The sequence below is a fragment of the Sarcophilus harrisii genome, chromosome 3 (genome assembly GCF_902635505.1).
Source record: "Sarcophilus harrisii chromosome 3, mSarHar1.11, whole genome shotgun sequence".
NCBI classification, from domain to species: domain Eukaryota; kingdom Metazoa; phylum Chordata; class Mammalia; order Dasyuromorphia; family Dasyuridae; genus Sarcophilus; species Sarcophilus harrisii.
In genome coordinates, this window is record NC_045428.1 from 275849587 (window position 1) to 275872001 (window position 22415).

The 22415-nt window shown below is 36.2% G+C and overlaps 1 protein-coding gene across 1 annotated transcript in view; it reads left to right on the forward strand.

The window, feature by feature from the left end:
* Positions 1-1124: 1124 nt before the first annotated feature.
* Positions 1125-22415, forward strand: part of ST3GAL6 (ST3 beta-galactoside alpha-2,3-sialyltransferase 6) — a 112029-nt gene continuing 90738 nt past the window's right edge. The window contains exons 1-2 of the mRNA XM_031959549.1: positions 1125-1179; positions 2500-2645. The gene's annotated coding sequence lies outside the window, so the exon portion shown is untranslated. The remainder of the gene's footprint in view (positions 1180-2499; positions 2646-22415) is intronic.

The following is a 22415-nucleotide window of genomic DNA, read 5'->3' on the forward strand; positions in this document are numbered from 1 at the left end:
GATTTAAGGAAAGCAGTCTTCAAGTATTTGAAGCCCTGAATGCCATTTGGAAAAAAAGAATAGATTTGTTTGTTCTTGGCCTCAAGAGGGCAGAACTTCAAATCACTGGGACTTAAAAACAAATTTAGATTTGATGTAATTTAGAAAAGCTTGCTGACAATAAGAGTCTTTTTTTTCCTGTCCTTTTTTCCAGAGATGGAAAACTATGAATGTGAAAAACATGGTGAAAGTTACGTGCTGATTGGTTTTGCTGAATTCCTTTGTTTGTTCTTTTTTTATTCTTTATTATAAGAAGATAAAATTCTCACAGAGTAGAGGAGGGATATAGTCAGAATGAAGATAATGTGAAAAACATATCTATTTTTAAAGGAAAAAAATTAGAACTTCCCCAAAATAGGATTAAGTGGAGACCTTCAAAAGCAAAGACTGAAACCTGCCTCTTGATGACTATCTCGAACCTTGCAGTGTCAGTCTACAAGCATAATTAAAGACTCATTACTTGCCTCTTACTGGGCTGAACACGGGTATATAAAGAAAATCAAAAACAGCGAAACAACAATAAAAACCCAGCCACTCATTTCCTTTAAGGTCACAATCTAATGGAGGAAACAAGATGCAAACAACTATGTAAATACAAACTGTGGATATACATATATATTTGTTATATATAGTAAATATATAGTACTCCCATTTTTGAGAGAGAGACTGAAGACAGAAATGGAGACACAGAGAGAAGGAGAGAGGAGAGGAGAGGGGAAAAGGGAGAAAAGGGGAAGGGAGAAATGAAGAAAAAAGAAAGAAAGGACAGGACAGGAAGGGAAAGGAGAGGAAAAGACAGGAGAGGAGAGGAGGGAAGAGGAAAAGAAAAGAGAGAAGAGGAGAGGAAGTAGGAGGGAAAAGGAAAAGGAGAAAGGGAGGGGAAATTAAAGAATAAATGAAAAGTAAAATCAGAGGGAAGGGATGAACATTAGAGATACAGGAATGCAAAAACATTTTGCAGAAGATGGGATTGAGCTGACTTTTGAAGAAAACCAAGGGTTCTTGTACAGTTGGTATCAGTTGGAGTTCAATTTTCTCTAAGGTTCCTTTCAACTACAAGATTCTGAATAATACCGAGATTAGATTGAATATTACATTAGACCAAATCACTGTGGACCTTAAATGCCAGGAAAAAAAAGAGTTAGTACCTAAATACTTTTGTTTGAATTTGGTGTGACATTGTTGTGGTTTAGGATGACTAATCTGGAAGCAGTATGTAAATTGTATTGGGAGGGGAGAAGATGGAAGCGGGGAGACAACTTAAAGAAATGACTGAAATGGTTCAGGAGTGACACAATATGGTAGTTAAACATGTCAGTAATAAGGGAGTGGAGAAGAAATAGACAAACTTGTGAGACTTTTCAGAGGAAGAGGTGACAGGATTTCTTGGTTGATTAGATGCAGGTGGAGAGAGGAAGAACATACCAAATAGATCTGAAATGGGCTAGGTGGGGTAGGTCCAAAGGGCCTACTATTTCATTGTTGCTGAGTGAAAAAGGGGTGGAGTAGTAGTATAGAAATAGTAATAAGCTAGATATTTACTTCTCAATTATAAAACTGAAGAAAGCAGATTAAAGTCAATTAGCTAATATACAAACAGAGCATAAGCATAAAGCCCAAAGTCATTCATATATGCTGGAAGTTTCACAAAGGAAATAGAAGTTATAAGGAAGGCATCTGAGGCCCAAATCACCTCCCACACTCTCAATTTACAAATGAGATTGAGGCTATCCAGTCACATAGCCAGTAAGGTCCAAGGCAGAGTTTGAACTCTGATCCTTCTGAAGTCCAGAATTGCTATCTATTATTCTTGCAGAAATTGGAGAAGTACGGAATCTCAAAATCAGGGCGTCCAATCTAGTTCAACTTCATAATTAAACAAGAATCCTCTCTATGACATATTGGACAAATGATTATTTCATAATTGTTTCCAATCAAATGTATTTGCTTATTTCCTGAAGTATCTTTTTAATTTTTTTTAGCAGCTTAAGGTACTATGAACATACATCATATATGTGTGTGTGCATTTATACATATACATATATATATATATATGTACATTTGTGTATGCTACAGTCGGCTTAAATCTCCCTAAGAAAGCACAATAGAGGAGAATCCAAAGTTGTCAGGTCAGATAGCAGGAAAGCAAAAAAGTTCTACTTCAATGAACATTGGGAATAATAGCTAAAGTCTGTGAGACAGGTGATCACTTCTCTCATATTCCTGAGATGTGTGAGTATTTAACAAGATGACAGGATCCAGGAATGAATGAGCTTTCCTTACTATGGGTAAATATATCTCTTATGACAGGTGATCTCATTATGCTGGGACTAGGGATGGTAAGGATGACATTAGTCCCCCTACCTCTGATGTCTTCTTTGTAGGAAGATAGGGTAAATGGAGATAGGAACAGAAGTGGCTCTCCAGATCCTCACAACATAATTCTTTTTATACCTTCAGGATCTTTGTTTTCTTATCGCTTGCCTGGTGGAATCCTGGAAGTCCTTGCCACCATTCCTCCCACAAGTGATTTCTACCATACCATGAAAAGTCCTAGCTTCCTGGGACACTACCAGTAAAAGACCTGTCCCATTCAAGACATGGAGGTAAGTAGATGGCTCCCATGGCCAATCTTGGTCCTATCTATTGTCTTCCCAATTTACATGCAGAGATTTTTCCTTCTTATCCTTAGAATCCAGAATGTTTCATACCTCAAATGAGTCTTGTGAAAAAGTACAGGAAGTGTATGTGGTTATGGTAAGAGTTCAGTAGGAAGAAATCAGTTTTGGTATGGAAAAGGGAATAGTGTAACAGATATCTAAGGGAGCTGTGATTGGTAGGTCACTTGGACTGATCATTTTATTCATAGAGAAGAAGCCCAAGGAGGTAACATTCACATTCTTAAAATGGTTAAGTAAACTGGAAATCTTGAGTAGATTTCATACTTTGTTCCCCAAGAGCAGTGTTCATTTATTTGTGTAGTACTCTTTAGATATTTTGAGGTAGCTCCTTTTAGTCAGATAGGGTCTTGATCTCCATCATGGATAAACTCTAAGCCAAGGTGTGAAGACCGCGTATTTTAAAATCAGCCGGAGTCAGGAATTCAGGTTAGGGGAAAATCGTCAGTCTTTATTCTCAGTGAAGAAAGATCAGAGGTGGAAGAGAATGGGCAATAGCAATGTGTGCAGCCGAGTCAAGAAGCTAGCTCGACCAGCAGCCACCGGACCAGCAGCTACGAGCATAGAACCCAGCCCAATCTCTCCCAGCTTCTCTTCCTGTCTCCCTCTGCCTCCACCCACCGAAATCGTCATTTCCTATACAACACATCAGGACTTGCACAGAGAGTGGGCGGGGGCCATTCTTTATCTAAGCATATATTAATATAGTCCAATTACTATTTAGCCTCACTTGCTTGGGACCTCAGTGCATCAACTCAAGCCTCAGCCCATTATTTTAAATCAGGAGTCTGTGAACTTATTTTCCAACATAATTGGTTTCTTCTGTAATCCTTTGTATTACATATATTTAAAAATATTCTGAGAAAAGGTCCATAGGCAGCTTCATATTATTACCCAAAGAATCCAAAATACAAAAAATGATTAAAAATCTCTTGCTGGATTCATATAGTTCCTTACTTTCCCTTAGCAGATAGATTCCCAAATATTTTATACTATTGACAGTTAATTTTGAAAGGAATTTCTCTTTGTTTCTCTGATGGACTTTGTTGGTAATGTATAAAAATGCTGATGATTTATGTGGATTTATTTTGTATCTTGAAACTTTGGTAAAATTGCATATTGTTTCTAATAGTTTTTTGGTTGATTCTCTAGGGTTCTTTAAGAATACCATCATATCATCTGCAAAAAGTGATAATTTGATTTCCTCATTACCTACTCTAATTCCTTTAATCTCTTTTTCTTCTCTTATTTCTAGCATTTATAATACAATATTGAATAGTAAATGAAATCACTTATACATATGTTAAGGTCAACAACTCTGAGGTACCACTACATAATGATAAATGTTGGAGGGGATGTGGGAAAACTGAAACATTAGTGAACCTGATTCAACCATTCTGGAGAGCAATTTGGAACTATGCCCAAAGGGCATATCCTTTGATTCCACAGTGTTTCTACTGGGTTAGTATCCTAAAGAGATCTTAAAGGAGGGAAAGGAGCCCACATGTGCAAAAACATTTGTGTCAGGCCTTTTCTAGTGGCTAGAAACTGGAAACTTGAGTGAATGCCCAACCGTTGGAGAATAGCTGAGTAAGTTATGGTTTATGTTATGGAATATTATTGTTCTATAAGAAATGATCAGGAGGATGATTTTCAGAGAAGGCTGGAAAGATTTACATGAACTGATGCTAAGTGAAATGAGGAGCAGAACCAGGAGATCATTGTACACAACAACAATATTATACAACAATTGAGTCTGATGGACACAACTCTTTCCAACAATGAGATGACTCAGATCAGTTCCAATGATCTTGTGATAAAGAGAACCATGTATACCCAGGGAGAGGACTGTGGGAATTGAGTGTGGACCACAACATAGCATTCTCACTCTTTTTATTGTTGTTCACTTGCATTTTGTTTTCTTACTCGTTTTCTTTCCTTTTTGATCTGATTTTTCTTATGCAGCAAGATAATTGTATAAATGTTTACATATTTTAGATTTAACATATATTTTAACATGTATATCATCAATTGGATTGCTTGCCATCTAGGGTAGGGGAAGGGAAAGAAGGGAAAAATTTGGAATGCAAGGTTTTGCAAGGGTCATGATGAAAAATCATCTGTGCATATGTTTTGAAAATAAAAAGCTTTTGAAAAAAAAAGAAAAGAAAATCCTTAGAGAAAACAGACTGTCTCAGACATACATTAATAACAAAATCTAAGGTTTTGTATTATTATAATCAATCAATTCTATGTTGATGTTCTATATGCTTCCAGGAAATTCATCAGCATCAATTTGGACAAAGGAGATAAAGCTTAGAGACAAACATAAAATCTGCCCTTTTGGTGGTATTCTTTGTGGGGAAACATCCTAGCAGAGTACAGAAATAATAAGGAAAATGCTAGGGGTCCTAGACTTTTACAATCCTGCTATCACACTTTGATAGTCATCCTAACTTCCAATCCTCTCATCTCATTTTCACTGCATTTTAGAATTATGAGGATGATTTATGGCAAACCTCAGCAACATTTCATTGCTCCTCACCTCAAAAACTGCTAATGTTACCACTTCCTGAACCTATGATTACACCTGCTTCCTTTCTTAGTCAATGTGGGTTAACAATGCAACGTGTGCTAACAATATTCTCTGCTCTTAGGAGTTTTACTCTTGCTGTTCCCGCCTCACCCAGTTCTGAGGAAAGTATAGGGAGCTCTTTTTGGTAACTCGGATGAAATCATCTCACCAAGACAGGGATGTGAATATCATTTATTTCCATGTCCAAGTTTTCAGACCATATCCTTTCTGCTCTCTCAGTTCCTACCACTGCCTCATTCCTTTTTTCAAAACAATTTCCCATACCTTATACACATCTTATGAACACACTCAGAAAAGAGGTGGGTTTTTTATTTGTTTTTTGTTGTTGTTGTTTTTGCTGTTATGAAAACATCAGGGAGCCTACCACCCTGAGATAAAAAAGGTGAAACACTGGATTAATCTTTAAGGTCTCCTTGCTCAGTATTCTCACCCTCTAGTTCCAGTTTCCACTTTATAAGTCTTATCAGTCCTGAATATCAGTCCACTGAAGCAAAAGCAGCACACCTACTTCAAAGGTTCTATTCCAACTAGACCTTATCTCCTAGATTAAAAGGGCCATGGGGTTCAACGCACTTCTTATTTCCCTATCAACTACTCCATTCCTGTGACTAAAATCCGACTGCTTTGACTATCTCCAGTTGGCAGATGTTTTCCTAACAATTTATAGTATGAATTTCTTGCTTCTGTCCACCCAGGATATAGGACCATAAATAATGACTTCTAGAGATTTATGAATGTGCTTTGGCTGAGATATTTTGATCAATTTAGCTAGTTCAGTTTGCTGATAAATATGGGTCATAGTCCTATAAAACCATTGAATGAACTGATTTTTTTGTTCCTTATTTTTATTGCCCCCTAGAGTGATAATTACTTGAGAATAAGAATTGAATGTTTAACTACTTCCTACTTTTACTTCCTCCCAAAATTTGATTGTACACTGTGATCCCACGTTTGAAACTTTCCCCTCTGGGTCTCAAAGCAGTAAGCAGCTTCTTTAAGATAATGCCAAGGCATCTGTTGAGGGAACAGATAGCTTCTCTGGGAAGATGGAAAGTCCTGGGAGAAAAATCATCAATTGCACATTGGGACTATGGAGGTATAGTGGCTGATGTGAATTTTGTCAGGTTCTCTTGACATCCTGATATCTATGAGTCAGTGTCATATGTAATCTGAGGATGACACATCCATTCTGGCCACCAGATAAAAGCCCAAGACTGGCAGTCCTTGTATCTGAAATAACTGAGTCTTAGCACATTTCCCCACCATGGTTGCATGTCTCATACCTTTCTAGTGCCAACATTACCTTTTACTTTCTCCCTTCCTAGGTTTCTTCCAACTCTAAATTTTTGGAAAAGGAATCCAAAACTGTGTCCTCCATCCCAGAGAAAACATAGCACACAGGAAAAAAATTGAGAATAGGAGAGTCTGCAGTATGCAGGACTCTATTAGCATGTGAGCATCCTTTAAATAAATTCTTATGCTCTATTATGGCTTTTACCTGATGCCATGTCCTTTCCACATGTCCAAAACTGTCTTTGCCACTGGAGACTCCCAGTTTTTTACAATTCGATTTCTTTTTGTTCATATCAAATATACCTATAACTAGTATAAGTTTAATAGTTGTTTTTTTTTTCCCTAGGAAGTATACATCCATTGGGACTTCCATGCTTTCTTTCAGGGTATATGGATGAAGCAGACATGTACTTACTTCCTTTGCTGACCTCATATCTCACCTAAAGTCTTCCTCCAAGCCAACCATAGTTCAGCACCACTGCCCCCAGGGCCTCATCACCATCAATCAATCAACAAGTATTTATTAAGCATTTATTATGTGTTAGCCTCTTCTAGGATATGAGAAAAGAGGTACAAAAAATGAAAAGATCCCCATTCCCAAGGAGCTAGAATGTACATATAAAAATATCTACAACATAAATATAAAGCTAATCAATACAAATTAGTTAAATGCAAATAGTTTGGAAGAGAGGACACTTACAGTTGTAGGGATCTCTCTTCCCTAATCCCTGAAGGGCAGAGAAATAGACTATTTCTTAAGTCTAGGCCACTGCTTTCCCCGGGATGACTTGTACCTGCCTCAGTTGAAAGAATTCCTAGTTCTGATTCACTTGGCTCAATTCTAAGGTGTGTCAGCTAAAGTGAACAACAGATCTATCAAGTCTGAGGTCAGACTTCCTTGTTTTTGCTGTCCTCATTGCTCTTGCAGAAGCCTTGGTTTTCATGGTCTCTTGGACCTGAAGCTGAAACAACAGAAGACATTCTATCTTTGACAAGTGTCATGGTGGCTCTCCTGCCTTCCATCACTTCTCCACCTAAAGACCAAGGCCCGACCAAAGGACCTTCAGAAAGCTAGCCCAGAGACTACATTTGAAAATTTAAAAAAACAAAAACAAAAAACATTAATAATTTGAAATTCCTCATATTTTTGACCTTTTGTCAATTCAGGATTCCCTCTTGTTTGGATCAGTTCTCTAGATACCAGACATAAGACCTTTATCTGAAAACTTGTTGCAAAATTGTTTTTATTTTCTCCTACCTCTCTCCTAATTGTAGCTGCATTGATTTTGTTTGTACAAAAACTTTTAAAATTTATGTAATCAGAATTGCCTATTTTACTTTTACTTTCTGTGATCTCTATATCTTGTTTGGTCATGAGAACTAACATCAATAAAGCTAACTAGTAATTTTTTCTTGCTCTTTTAATTTATTTAAGATGTCTCATATCCATTTGGAACTTATCTTGGTATAAATTGTGAGACGCTGGTTGATACCTGCTTTCTGTCTGACTGCTTTCCAGATTTTACAAGTTTTTTTTTTAAGGAAATTATTTCCTATAGTAGCTGAATCTTTAATTTATTGAAAAGTAAATCTACTTTTTTTTGCTTCTCTACCTAATCTGTTTCCCTGACCTCTTTTTTTTTTTTAAGATTAAAAATTATTTTTTTACTAAGGCTTTTTATTTATGAAACATATGCATGGGTAATTTTTCCAACATTGGACCTCTCTATTTTTAAGCAGTACTTAATCATTTGAATGACTTCTGCTTTGCAGTATAATTTAAAATCCTTAAAAAAACTGTTGTGCTCCTTTTATTCAACCTCCCCCTGTACCCCCATTATTCCCCTTGGGAATGCGTGGCCTTTTCTTTCAGTTTAATTTTGTTATTTTTTTTTCTCACTAAAGCAAATATCTAGTAGTTTCATTGATAGGCCACTGAAAAAGTAAGTTAAGTTAGGTTATATTGTCATTTGTATTAATTTGTAGTAGCCATGAACAATTACTATTTCTCCAAAATTTGTGATTTTATCCAATATTTGTGGTGTATTCACAGAGTTCCTATGTGTGTTTTCGCAAGTATACTCTCAAGTATTTTATATATCCTATATTTATACATCCTATATTTCTCCATTTCTTCCTTTTTTAAATGTATAGAAATTCCATATATTATTCTATTGATAACATACAGAAATGCTGATGATTTATGTTGTTTCATTTTATGTACTACAACTTTGCTAAAGTTAATTGTTAAAATCAATTTTTAATTGACTCTCTAGGGTTCTCTAAGTAAAACAGCAAATTTTCTACAAAAAGTAATCATTGTTTCCTTTTGCCTATGCTTATTTGCTCAATTTCCTTTGCTTGTTTTATTATTATACCTAGCAATTTTAGTACTTCATTAAATAATATTGGTGATAATGAATATCCTTGCTTTAAACTTGATCTTATTGGAAAAGACTCTCACTATCTCCATTACAGATAATTCTGGTTCTTCAATACTCTTTATCATATTATGGAAAGAATCATTTATTCCAATGTTTTTAGTATTTTGTTGTTGTTTTAACAATAGGTATTGTTTCTTGTCAAAACCTTTTTCTGCATCTATTGATATAATCATATGATTTTTGTTGGTTCTGTTAAAGTTGACGATTGTGCTGTGAAACATAGGTTCTGATGATTTTGAGCCTACACACTTTTTTGGCTATTTTGCCCTCTCATCTGTGCCTTCCCCTCCAAAAAAGCTCTCTGGAACTTTCTCTTGAGTCATAATTTTTTTCTGCATAGCCCCGCAGGGCATTCTGCTCCTAGTTCCACACTTTTTCCATTAGAGCAGGCACATGTACCCTCAACATCTCAAATTTCCTCCATATTCCAATATTTATCAAGTGCTTTTCTCATTAACAACCCTAGGAGGTAGGTTATTGCAAGAATGATGATTCCCATTTTATAAAATGAGAAAACGAAGTCTTGGGGTAGAAGAATGACTTGCTCAAAGCTACTTGATTAGCAAAAGGCAACACTAGGACTCCATTGGTAGAGATGAAAAAGAGTATCCTACCTAAGTATTTATAAATAGGAAATCGGGAGGGGACATTTTAACTGGAAACCTTTTTGCAAGGGCACTATCAGTAAAAGTAGGACCAAGTTACCTTGGCTTCAGTGTTGGCCTAAGGCAAGGCTAAAGATCATAACTCACCTATTTTCATTAAGAGTTCTTAATATGGGTTCCATGTTGGTCCACCAATCCTTAACTGAAACTTATTATTTCCTTTAATTATGAATGTAGGCAGCAAAAATTGCTCTGAGAAGAGGCCCATCAGCTTCACCAGATTGCCAAAGAGATCCACGACACAAAAAGATAAGAACTCCTGCATTAATTAATGATTTCTAGTAGTTAAGATGCATTTGGGTCTGGAGAGAAGTTGTTCTGGCAGAGAATTTAATAAGGAAAAAAAAAAAAGATTTCCCCAAAGTATTTGATGGAGTCCCTTGCTTCAGATAATCTTATTTTGTTTTTGGATGTGCTGGTACAACTTGAAGAGCAGAAGAAGTGAACTTAATTCAAAGTATTACAAATGAATGAATGAAGCATTTATTAGACACTTATTGTGTGTAAAGCATTATGCTAATTAGAAATAGAAAAGAGAATTCCTGTTTTCAATGAGTTCACCTCCTATGGAAGATGAACTACACATCAGATGGAAAGGTGCTATGATTCTTAGGATTTGGCTGAAAAGCAGATGATATGAATTTAATGTCATTTACACTGATAAAATCATATCAGCTTCTGACACTAAAGTATATGACAAAGCCAACTTCCTTTTCTAGTTTTTCAGTTACTAAGACTATGGTACCTGTAGTAGTTTCCAGGCTGCATCTCCAAAAAGGCTGTTTGCTAGGATGATGGCTGAGGGCAATAGGCTGGAAACACTGCATTACCTGAGCTCTTGCATTCAGGTTACTGGACCATCTACACTATTGTCATTTCCATCAATTTGTAGTTTCCCCTCTTCACCTGACTGGGCTGTAGAATGGGAAGGTCTATCCATGCATGGTCATCCAGACCCCAACAACTTGTTTAGCCAGAAATTTTTGTTTCTATTTTGTAGTCTTAAAGTCATTGCGGGCAAGAAAGAGGTCATCTTCATCAAAAGGGAAGAGATAAAAGTATGTGCTCATCTCTGGTTCATGGCAGGGACAAGCACAGCCTTCATAAAAAAGGATCTGTTCCATTGGTGTGGGCAGGACAATGGACATTGACCAGGGCACTGGGAAGCTTCATGGAAGATAGGAGATCTCTAGTGAAGTCTGCATTTTCGATGAGCTTACCAGTAGAGGTCAAAAAAAACCTTTGCAAACAAAACATTCCAACCCTATGACAGACCCCAAAAGCATACCTTGTCACTCAAGATTGAGGCACTTTTTTATTGGCAAGATGGCATGTCTGGGTACGGACCATAGTCTCAGTAGCATGGGCACTGAGATTAAAGCGAAGAGAAGCTGCCCATGGTAAGAGACCACAGCAGTGCCAGTATAACGAGACCATCTCTGATTAAAAAAAGAATACCCATTGGTATACAAAATATACCAAAGATTTTGCAAAAGAATATCATTGCAGGTTTTTTTTTTCAGATATGTCCACTACAGAAGCAGAGTCATGCAGTGGCTCCCTTGGGACTGGCACATTGAGAATGGCACATTGCCTGAGAGTGACATTCTCTTTAACCAGAAAGGTCACTTCATCGCTTTTAAGTTTCTAGTCAGAAAAGATCAAGCTCAAAGGCAAAGTAAAAGTACTTCCTTGTAAGGACTTTGCACCCTCCAGAGGATACCCAGGAAAAAACTACATATTTTCTCCAAAAAGGCATAGGCAAGGGAGAATGCCAGCAGGTACCACATCAGTCTGAACAGAAAAGCAAGACACTGGATCCAAAGTGGGCTTGAATATTTAGGTCAGAACACTGGAAGCCATTCCTCTTCATTTACATACAGAGGGTGAAGAGTGAAGGAGCCAAAAACAACTTTATCCTCAGATTTAGGATTGTTAAAATACACTGTCTCCATCACCATCAAAACTAAGGGAATACCATTCCTCTCCATTCCTTGATATTCTTTGTCCAAGAAGTCACTGATGGTACTTCAAGGCCCTTTTGAGACCCTCAAGAGCAGGGAGTTAATTGCTAATCAAGCTCTGGAACAGAGTCTTTAGTCAGAGAAATAAGGGGTTTAATAATCTCACCAAAGGATGGAATACATTGTCAATATATCCAGCTCCTCAAAAGATTTTGAGCATTTGTCTTTTATTTGTAGCAAGAGAGACAGCTTCTATAAGGCCTGCACATGCTTTAAGGAAACAGAATGGGTACCAGCAGATAAAATGAAACCAAGATACTCTACCTGTAGGAAGCACCACTGTGATGGAGTAAAAGAAGCAGAAGGCTATCATCCTGACAAACTTGAACAGCAGGTATTGACCATAGGAAGTCACCACATAATGAATTAAAGACAATCCCCTGAAAGTGATGGAAGCTAGATCTTGCTGTCAGATTTGAGAAAAAAAAAAAGTGTTCTATTTATCCTTGAGGTAAAAGTGTCAAGGTTTTTATTTATCCTTGAGATAAAAGTATCTAAGTCCATTGTGTATTCTTCCAGGTGAATACAGGTAGTGAGGATTTGGGTGAACTGGAATGCTAAAAACGTATTACAATAAAAGAGATAGCCTCACAAGGAATTGAAGAAATGATGGTGAAAAGATAGAGCTCCATTGGATGCTTGGGTATAATGTATTCATTCACAGTGCATAAATCTTGTACAAAGCCATAAACAAGTTTGTCATCTGGACCTGGCCTAGGCTTCTTAACAGGGAAGAAGACCAATAATACCTTGGTTTCTTTAAAAGTCAGTAATAGATGTAATACTTTCAAGGATCTCTCTGAACAAAGGGTATTGAGAAATGGAGAGGGGAGCCTTAACCTTAATGGTGATAGGGACAGAAGATTTTAAAAATTCTACATTTGAGGATGAAGTCACCCCTAAAGAATCAAGGATGTCGAATGGAATCACCAAATTATCATCAAAAGTCTCTTAGGCATTCTGAACCAATACTGGGAACAAAGAGAAGTCCTTAGGGAATTACAAAGACCAAGATCCATCAGGGGAATAATAAGGAAGCAGCCTTAAGTTTACAGAGGAAATCCCAAAAGATTTAAAGGGGATTTGAGTATGAGAAGGAAGAAATATTTGACAGAAAGAGGAACAAAGGATACCATGCAAAGAGATAATTTTGAAATACTCTGAGGTTTTCCCAAGATCTCTACAACATTTAGAGATCCAAGAGAGGTACAGTTATGGAGTTAAAACCTAATAAGAAGTTCCATTATCTACAAAGCAATCAGATTATATCACCAACTTTAAGGGTAACCTGGGGTTTACTTGTAGTGCAGGAACAACCATCACCGAGATGGCTGGAGCAAAGACATCAGCATCAGGGAAAACTAAAAAAACTTTCTCAAAAATCCTTAGCTCTTCCCTTCCCTGCACCTTCATAAAATTTCCTGTATCTTTCCAGGCCCATATTATTTTTAGGCCAAAAGACCCATTTCTTTTTCTTTCTACATTCCTGGGCAATATGCCCCTGGCAGTATAAGCATTTGTGCAATTTTTCAGGTACCTGATACGGCCTGTGCAGACTTAGATTTCTCTTTCTCCTTATCTTTTCCTTCATAAACATATTGGCCAATGCTTTTAAGATCACCTATAAGTTTTTCATGCCATCCACAGCAACTATTATGAAAGTACTTTGATATTTCTGTCTGGAATTGACTGACATAGGTTTAATTTATAACTCTTGAATCTCACAGGTTGAGTGGATTTGGGCCCACATATCATTTAGTACTTTGACATAATCTTTTATAAAAATAGTTAGGAATTTCATTTTCTTCTTGAATTGTCTCTTGGAATTTACTCCAATTTTCAGAGCAGATAATAAAGCCTCCAAATTTCTAATTAATGACTCTAGAGCCTGAAGTAACCTGGTGTAATCAGCAGGAGTGTTGGCTTTCCATTGCTGGTCCTGTAAGGGTAATCTGGGAGACCTTCAGAGTTTCCCCATCTCTTCTCTCTTCTCCCAGCCAGAGCTTGCTGATTAGTAGTTTCAATAATGATAGTTCTTTCACCAGGGAGAGTAAGGTTTTCATTAAGTTAACTACATCTCCCTAGGTGGGATTATAACCTCTAAAGAAGGCTTAAAATTAGATTATAGCCCTCCTGGATATTTATAAAATTTAGAAGTTTCCTTTCTCCAAGTATAAAGATCAGAGGAATTAAAAGACTGATTCCTTTTTTTTTTCTTTATTTTTGACATTTACTATAATAAGATTTTTAATTTCCAACTTTGTCCAAAGGGCTATCAAACTGTGTACACCCTTTGATCAGAAGTGTCTCTACTGGGCCTGTATCCCAAAGAGATCATGAAAAAGGGAAAAGGACCCACATGTGCAAAAATGTTTGTAGAAGCCCTTTTAATGGTGGCAAGGAATTGGAAACTGAGTGGATGCCCATCAGTTGGAGAAAAGTTGAATAAGTTATGATATATGGATGTTAAGGAATATTATTGTTCTATAAGAAACAATCAGCAGAATGATTTCAGAAAGGCCTTCAGAAAGACTTATATGAACTGATACTAAATAGAGTAGAACCAAGAGAACACTGTACACAGCAACAACAAGATTATATGATCAATTCTGATAGATGTGGCTCTTTTCAACAATGAGGTGATTCAGTCCAGTTCCAATGGTCTTATGAGGAAGAGAGCCATTTGCACCCAGAAAGAGAGAAAGATCTGTGGGAACTGAGTATGAATCATAAAATAGTATTTTCATTTTGTTGTTGTTGAACTTTTTTTTTCTTTCTCATTTTTTTTTCCTTTTTGATCTGATGATTCTTGTGCAACATGGTAATTGTGGAAATGTGTATAGAAGAATTGTACAGGTTTAACATATAATGGATTACTTGCCATCTAGAGGAGGGGATAGGTGGAAGTAAGGGAAAAAATTTTGGAATGCAAGGATTTGCAAGAGTAAATGTTGAAAATTATTTATGCATATGTTTTGAAAATAAAAAGTATTAATAAAAAAATTTTTAATTTTTTAATTCTTTCCTTCTCCTCATCCCTCCCCAAAATGGCAATCAATCTGATATAGGTTATACATGTACAATCATATTAAACATATTTTCATATTACTTAGGTTGTGAAAGAATTAGAACAAAAGGAAAAAAAAACATTAGAAAATAAAAACAACAATTCTTTCTCTAGATGTGGATAGCATTTTCATTGTGAGTCTCTTAGAACTGTCTTAGATCATTGTATTGCTAAGAAGATCAAAGTCTATCAAAGCTGATAATCCACTTAATGCTGCTGTTACTGTGCAGTGTTCTTCTGATTCTGCTCACTTCACTCAGCATCAGTTCATCTAAGTCTTTCCAGGGTATTCTGAAATCAACCTGCTCATCATTTCTTATAGAACAGTATTCCATTACATTCATATACCATAACTTATTCAGCCATTTTCCAACTGATAGGTATCACCTCAATTTCTAATTCTTTGTCACCACAAAGAGAGCTGCTATAAACATTTTTGTACATGTGGGTCCTTTATAAATTTTTTATTATATCTTTGGAGTACAGGCCTACCAAGTAGAAGTATTTCTGAATCAAAGGGTACACACAGTTTTGTAGCCCTTTGGACATAGTTTCAAATTACTCTCTAGAATGGTTGGATCAGTTCACAATTCCACCAGCAATTCATTAGTATTCCAATGTTCCAATTTTCTCACATCTTCTCCAATACTTAATATTTTTTCTGTCATATAAGCCAACCTGATAAATGTGAGGTGGTACCTCAGGGTTATTTTAATTTGCATTTCTCTAATCAATAGTGATTTAGAGTATTTTATCATATGACTACATTTGACTTACTTTTTTCATCTGAAAACTAAAGCTGATGATTCCTAATTCTGACTTAACTAAATTACTAGGTTTTGTATAAACATTTCTTGAAGAGGGAAAACACCAATTGTGGGCTCCTCTTAAGAGAAATTAATCTCCAGTAAATTCAAGAGAATAAGGTGGGAGGGCAGAGAATAAGGAAGAAGAGGTAGCAACAGTAGAAAAAGAACAAGTAACCAAAAGGGGTTGCAAAGGAGCAGGAGAGGGAGCAGACAAAACAGGACAAAGAGAAGATACCCACAGGTATGTCAGGCATATGCCATCAGAAAGGACAGCTCAACAGAACCAGAATTCCTGTGGTATATACTTGAATTGATGTCTAAGTTGCTGATTATAATCTATTAAATTTCCTACCTAGTCAGTTCTTGTTCGTTGATGAATCTTTCTAGTCCATTACTATAAGATTTCCCCAAGGCTGAAAAATTCCTTCAGAATGCTATTACTAGATCCCCATTATTCCTTTAAAGGGACTTCCCCATCAGTCTTACCTTATTCAGGAATTGAAATCAAGGAATCTGATTTCCAGTGAGTCCTTCAATCAAGGTGAAAAACTTTTCACCAGAGATTCTAAGAATTCTATAAGAATTCCCTAATAACCTAGAATACAAAATCCAAACTGAAGTTATAAACAAGTTCAACTGCAGAACCAAAGGTAGGTCGAGGCCCCTCAGCAGACACAAGGATTCTGAAAAGAAATGTACAAGGGATTTGATAGTAAGGTACAGTTACAATTTTTAGCATTACTATTTTAAGATTTGGGAACTTTCCACAGTCAAACTAGAGCCTCTAAATGATTGCATCCCTCAGTAAGTGACACAATAATAAGTGATTCCCTTGAAATTATGCGACTTACAGAAAAACTGATCAACTCAGGAAAAAAAGATTTAATTCCAGCAGCTGAACATAATGTCAGTGATGACACAAAATGGAATTGATGAGGATGTTTTAATTGGGGTGCTATAAAACTGTGCTATACGTTTTTGTGGGAAAATCAACCTTCAAAAATCTTGCCAAATAAAACAGAGGTAGCTGTGGAGGGGAGCAACGGATTGCAAATCTATAGGAATTATTCAAGGGCTTCAGTAGTAGGCACAAAATGAAAAAAAAAAAGTGACAACAGAAGGTAGCTATGCAGTTGGCTGGGCTTCATGGAATTTCAGGTTGTTAGAAAGAAATTATGTTTGGAGTGAACTGTGTAGTTTGGTTTTGGAGAACAGAGTAAGTGCTGGGAAGGTGAGAATATTGGTGCCATGTGATGTGTGTAGGTTTGTTTACTGTTGAACCCTGGTCAAAGTTTTGTAGCTTGGTTGCATTTGAGCATATGGAAAGAGTTCTGCTCTTGGAATCAGGAAGACTAATTTGGATTTAAATTCAGAACATATACAGGATTTCTGTCTGCTTATTGTGTGGGGGAGAAAAGTTTTTTTTTTTAATTTTCTGTGAAGCCAGAACAAAAATTCCATAGAAAGCATCCCAACAGAAAATTTTGGCCTCGCTTCCTGCCCTATTATCCTTGAGGTATAAGGCTGGGTTTCAGATCTTTAGAAGGCATATAGGAGGTGCCTTTCCTCTCCCTCAATGAGACTTACCCATCAATAGTACACAGTCACCTAGGCAAGGCAATATATTGGCTTCTTTCCTTTGTGACACAGGGCCTTGTGATATTGTGAATCAATAGAGTTATCATAGATCCAGGAATTAGAAGCCATACCCAAATTTGGTGGGAGCTACTATATACTGGAAGCCTCAAAGAAATATTCATCCCATTAGCCTGAACACTGTCCTACAGCGAGAAAGTGGCTCATCCAATGTTATACCTAAAACCAAACTTATTGAGGTGAATGCTCATAGCAGCCTCTTCAAATTTAAGCTCATTATTATTCCCAGAAACCAAGGTGATGTAGGGAAGAGTATGTTCCAGTTCTGGGGGAAAGATTTTTTTTTGTACTTTGGTTCTTGATATATCTTTTCAGCAAATAACACCTTATAAATCTATCTGATGATAATTGATGACATGATATAAATGGCTACATGATCTTGGAGGCACTGGTGATTGATAATGGGGAGAATAGCATCTGAAGAATCACTATGATCCTTAGAATCCTAAGAGAAAATGTAGTCAGCTATGCTCTGGGTTTCTGACTTGCGAGTGGGAGTTGAAATAAGGTATAGATGGTTTTATATGTACACAGGGATTACAGATCCCAAATAGCATGTTTCTCCAGAATCTGAGGAAATTTTCCAAGATTATCCTCTGAAAATGGAGTTAATAAAAGTTGGCATGAAATGAATAAGAGATCAGTCTTAGACAGAAGTAAACCACTTTAGAAAGTGACTTGTAAATATGTTGCTGATAAGAGTGATCACAAGTGCAAATAAAGAATAAGGAGTTCTTCCCCACCTCAATAAGAAGATAAAGTTATAAGTAATGTAAATTAAACTATAACCTTATTAATCTGAATTCACTGTCCTAGAAATAAAAAGAAGCAATATAGAAGAGAAAAAGGTACCCTGATTAACACTGGGTTTGATTTTCTAGACAGAAAATCCTAAAATTAGAAAGGATCATTTCATTAAACTGTGGTAACAGGATCTTTTGAGACAAAAATGAGGCCTATGGGAGTTAAATAGCCTGTCTGGGGGCAATATGGAAATTATCTATCTTAGAATTAAAATCTAGAACTTTTTACTCCAAATCCTCATCTTTTCACCATATTATTTGCCTTTCAACTCATATTTCCTTTTTCTCTAATTATATGCTAATTAAATAATCTTGTGTTTGATATTAGAGTTCCTGAGTAGACACACCCACCAATTAATTGGTGGTAATTAAAGGTTCTTAATTTTTTTGTGTGTCTGGAACTTAAAAAAAAATCTTATTTATTTACTGATTTATTTTTGAGAGCTAATTGGAGTTAGATGACTTGCCCAGGGTCACATAACTAGTAAGTATTAGATGTCTGAGGCTAGATTTAAACTAGATTTGCATACAGGAGAATGCAATCATCTAACTGCTTAGGGATACTTTTGATAGTCAAGCAAAGCTTTTTGATTCCAACTTCATTATTCTTTTCTTATGTGCCAGGCACAAATATACAAATAAACGCAGCTATGAGAGTGATTTTAAGTTTGTTATGTTTGTTGTTGTTCCTCTTCCTCTCCTGCTATCTTATATGATACTTTTTATAAGACAACCTCCTAACTCTCAATATAACATCACAATTCCCTAAATTTCTCCCATCAAAATAGTCCTTTTGCAATCATACCTCAGTCTACAAAAGTTTATATGATTCTCAACATGATACTATCTCTGTTACCCTTGAAATTGTTTCTTTTTACTCCCATTTAATTTAATTGTCTTTATAAGATATCCAAAAAGTATTAGATCAGTTTTAAGCTATAAAAACTTTGAACAAAAGTTTTAGTGAAGTTTTAATCTATCTTGGATTTTAGATTCTTATCAGAGACATTTGATTTTTTAAAGATTTTTTTCATAATCAGTTCTCTTTCCCGGAGGCTCTTGGCCTGGAGAGGTCAGGGACTCCTGGATTTTTTTTTCCAGGGCCTCCGGGAAAGAGAGCAGTTTCCAGCCACAACAGCCTGATGGTAGATACCTCCATTCGGCCACAGGAGAGTAAGTCTGTCTGGGTAACTTTTGGGGTACCATCTGGTTATGTCTTAAGACTTGTTTTGTTTGGTATGCTAGCATCTGGATTGCCAGCATTATAGATTCTGGGAGTAGGATCTTCTGGATGCAGGGAACTCTACCTGGGTGTCTTTTAAAGATACCATTGGCTTAGCCTTATATGTAAATAATCAGACGTGGTTGTCACTGTTGGGGTGTCCTTGAGATGCCATTGATTCTTGATTAGTGTCTAACTGGACACAGTTGTCACTATTGGGGTGTCCTTGAGAAATCCAGAACTCTGGACAAGGTAAAAGACTTTTTTTTCTTTCCTTATCTTGTGGTGGACACTGTAGTTGTCAAGTGAATTGGGACTTGCAGTCGTCATTGGAGCTCTTGGGAGTTCTGGCACAATTCTTTAGGAATTGCTGCGGATTGACAAAAGACTTTCTTTTGTCTGTCTCTGTCTCTAAGAGATACGAGGGAGGCTGCAAAGATTTGAAAAACTAAAAGTTTTTACCTGTCCACAATCTAGATACTCCGCTGCCTCTAAAATCTTTCCTGGAGCAGATGCTTTGCTTGAGGAAACTCCCTCTGTCCAAATTCTTTTCCAGAGACAAAGGCCATTGCATCTCAATGTATTTCTAATCTTTTTTCGTCACCAGAAAGCCCTGCTCTGAGGGAGGGACTCCGAGACATGAGAGGAAGTGTCTCTGGGCTTAGGTGGGCTACCCTGCCCTCAAGTTCCAACATGGAACTGCCAGAAGAACCCTCACCATTCGGGAAGCACCGAGGTGGGTAAGATGGCATCTCTTCCTCCCCCACTCTCGTTCTGGCCTTTCCTCCCACTTCTTTCATGGAGTGGGGAGTGTATACATTTGAAAACAGGACTTGGTTTCTCTGATTTGGTCATCCTGTGTTAGAGAAATGTCCTTCCCGTCACAAACTTTTAACTGTAGAAGCCTCAGAATTACGCTTTGCATGCTCAGGGGGCTTATCTACAGAGACTGAGATTTTAAGTCATTTGGCTTGGTTTTAATGTTAGTGTCCTACTGAATGTTGTAATTGTGCAGTCTAAGTGTGATCAGTGTTCTGTATGGCTTGTATGTTATTAGACAGTCTAGTTATGCTCTGAGTTGTGTGATTTTTGTCTGTGTTAAATTGTTTGCAATTTGTTTGTCTGTTTTGTTAATTAAGAGCTCTGTTAAATTTGGTCCCAGTATTTCTCTCCATTTAATAAACTATTGAATCAGTCTCTAATCTCTGTCTTCTTGCTCAGTTTCTCCGAGATTACATTTGTTGTTATACTATTTAAATTCTATTAATTTTTATGGCTTAATGTTATACTTTATACTTTGCTGTAATTTATACTTTGTTACAGACAAAAAAAATTGTCTAAATTAATCTTTGCCGAGTCCCTGTGATTTTCTAAGTGAGCCATCATCTTCAGCCAATAATTATAATTTTGTCTCTCTTTGCCTAACTTTATGACTTCCTCTTGTCTTATTACTACCATTCCTAAAATACTCAAAGAATAATGGGTAAAGAGACAATCTTTTACATTTATTTGGGAAGCTTTTATATTTTGTAGCTTTTGGCTTGAGGATCTTTATCATATTTAAACAAAAAATATTTTTTATGCATATGCTTTATAGTTTTTAGCATAAAAGCGTACTTTGTCAAAGGTCACATGTATTGAGAAACATGTAAATAAGGATTTATTTTTTAATGTTTTCTGAATAAGGAACATCTTTATATTCTTTTTTTTTTAATAGCCTTTTATTTACAGGATATATACATGGGTAACTTTACAGCATTAACAATTGCCAAACCTCTTGTTCCAATTTTTCACCTCTTACCCCCCACCCCCCCCTAGATGGCAGGATGCCAGTAGATGTTAAATATATTAAAATATAAATTAGATACACAATAAGTATACATGACCAAAATGTTATTTTGCTGTACAAAAGAATCAGACTCTGAAATATTGTACAATTAGCTTGAAGGAAATCAAAATGCAGGTGTGCATAAATATAGGGATTAGAATTCAATGTAATGGTTTTAGTCATCTCCAGAGTTCTTTTTCTGGGCATAGCTAGTTCAGTTCATTACTGCTCCATTAGAAATGATTTGGTTGATCTCGTTGCTGAGGATGGCCAGGTCCTCAGAACTGGTCATCATATAAATTGTTGAAGTATATAATGATCTCCTGGTCCTGCTCATTTCCTCCAGCATCAGTTCTGAAGTCTCTCCAGGCCTTTCAAATTATTCTGTTGGTCATTTCTTACAGAACAGTTATATTCCATAATATTCATATACCACAATTTATTCACCATTCTCCAACTGATGGACATCCATTTCAGTTTCAGTTTTAGCCACTCTGAAAAGGGGCTGCCACAAACATTCGTGCACATACAGGTCCCTTTCCCTTCTTTATAATCTCTTTGGGATATAAGCCCAGTATAACACTGCTGGATCAAAGGGTATGCACAGTTTGATAACTTTTTGAGCATAGTTCAAATTACTCTCAAAATGGTTGGATTGGTTCACTCCACCAACAATGCATCAATGTCCCAGTTTTCCGCATCCTCCAACAATCATCATTATTTTTCCTGTCATCTTAGCCAATCGACAGGTGTGTGAGTAGTATCTTAGAGTTGTCTTAATTTGCATTTCTCTGATTAATAATGACTGGGAGCATCTTTTCATATGACTAGAAATAGTTTCAATTTCTTCATCTGAAATTGTCTGTTCATATCCTTTGACCATTTTCAATTGGAGAATGGCTTGATTTTTTATAAATTAGAGTTAATTCTCTATATATTTTGGAAATGAGGCCTTTATCAGAACCTTTGACTGTAAAAATATTTTACATCTTTATATTCTTGACATAAATATAAGCTGATCATTGTAAATGATTTTTTTTCTAATGAATTGCTTTAGTTATTTTCATCAAGATGTAACTTAAAAATGATGAAATGATATTCATTGCCAACAATGGCTTATAGTTATCTTTCTTTGCTTTATTTTATGATCATAACTCTAGAACTAGGAACATCCTCAGAACTCCCATTTTTAAATATGAGGACTGGAGTTGGATAAAACGTTTTTGTTCATTTTTATAATCTGTCTAGTATCAGTATTAATGGTTCTATTAAAGTCAGATAGACTTCTGTT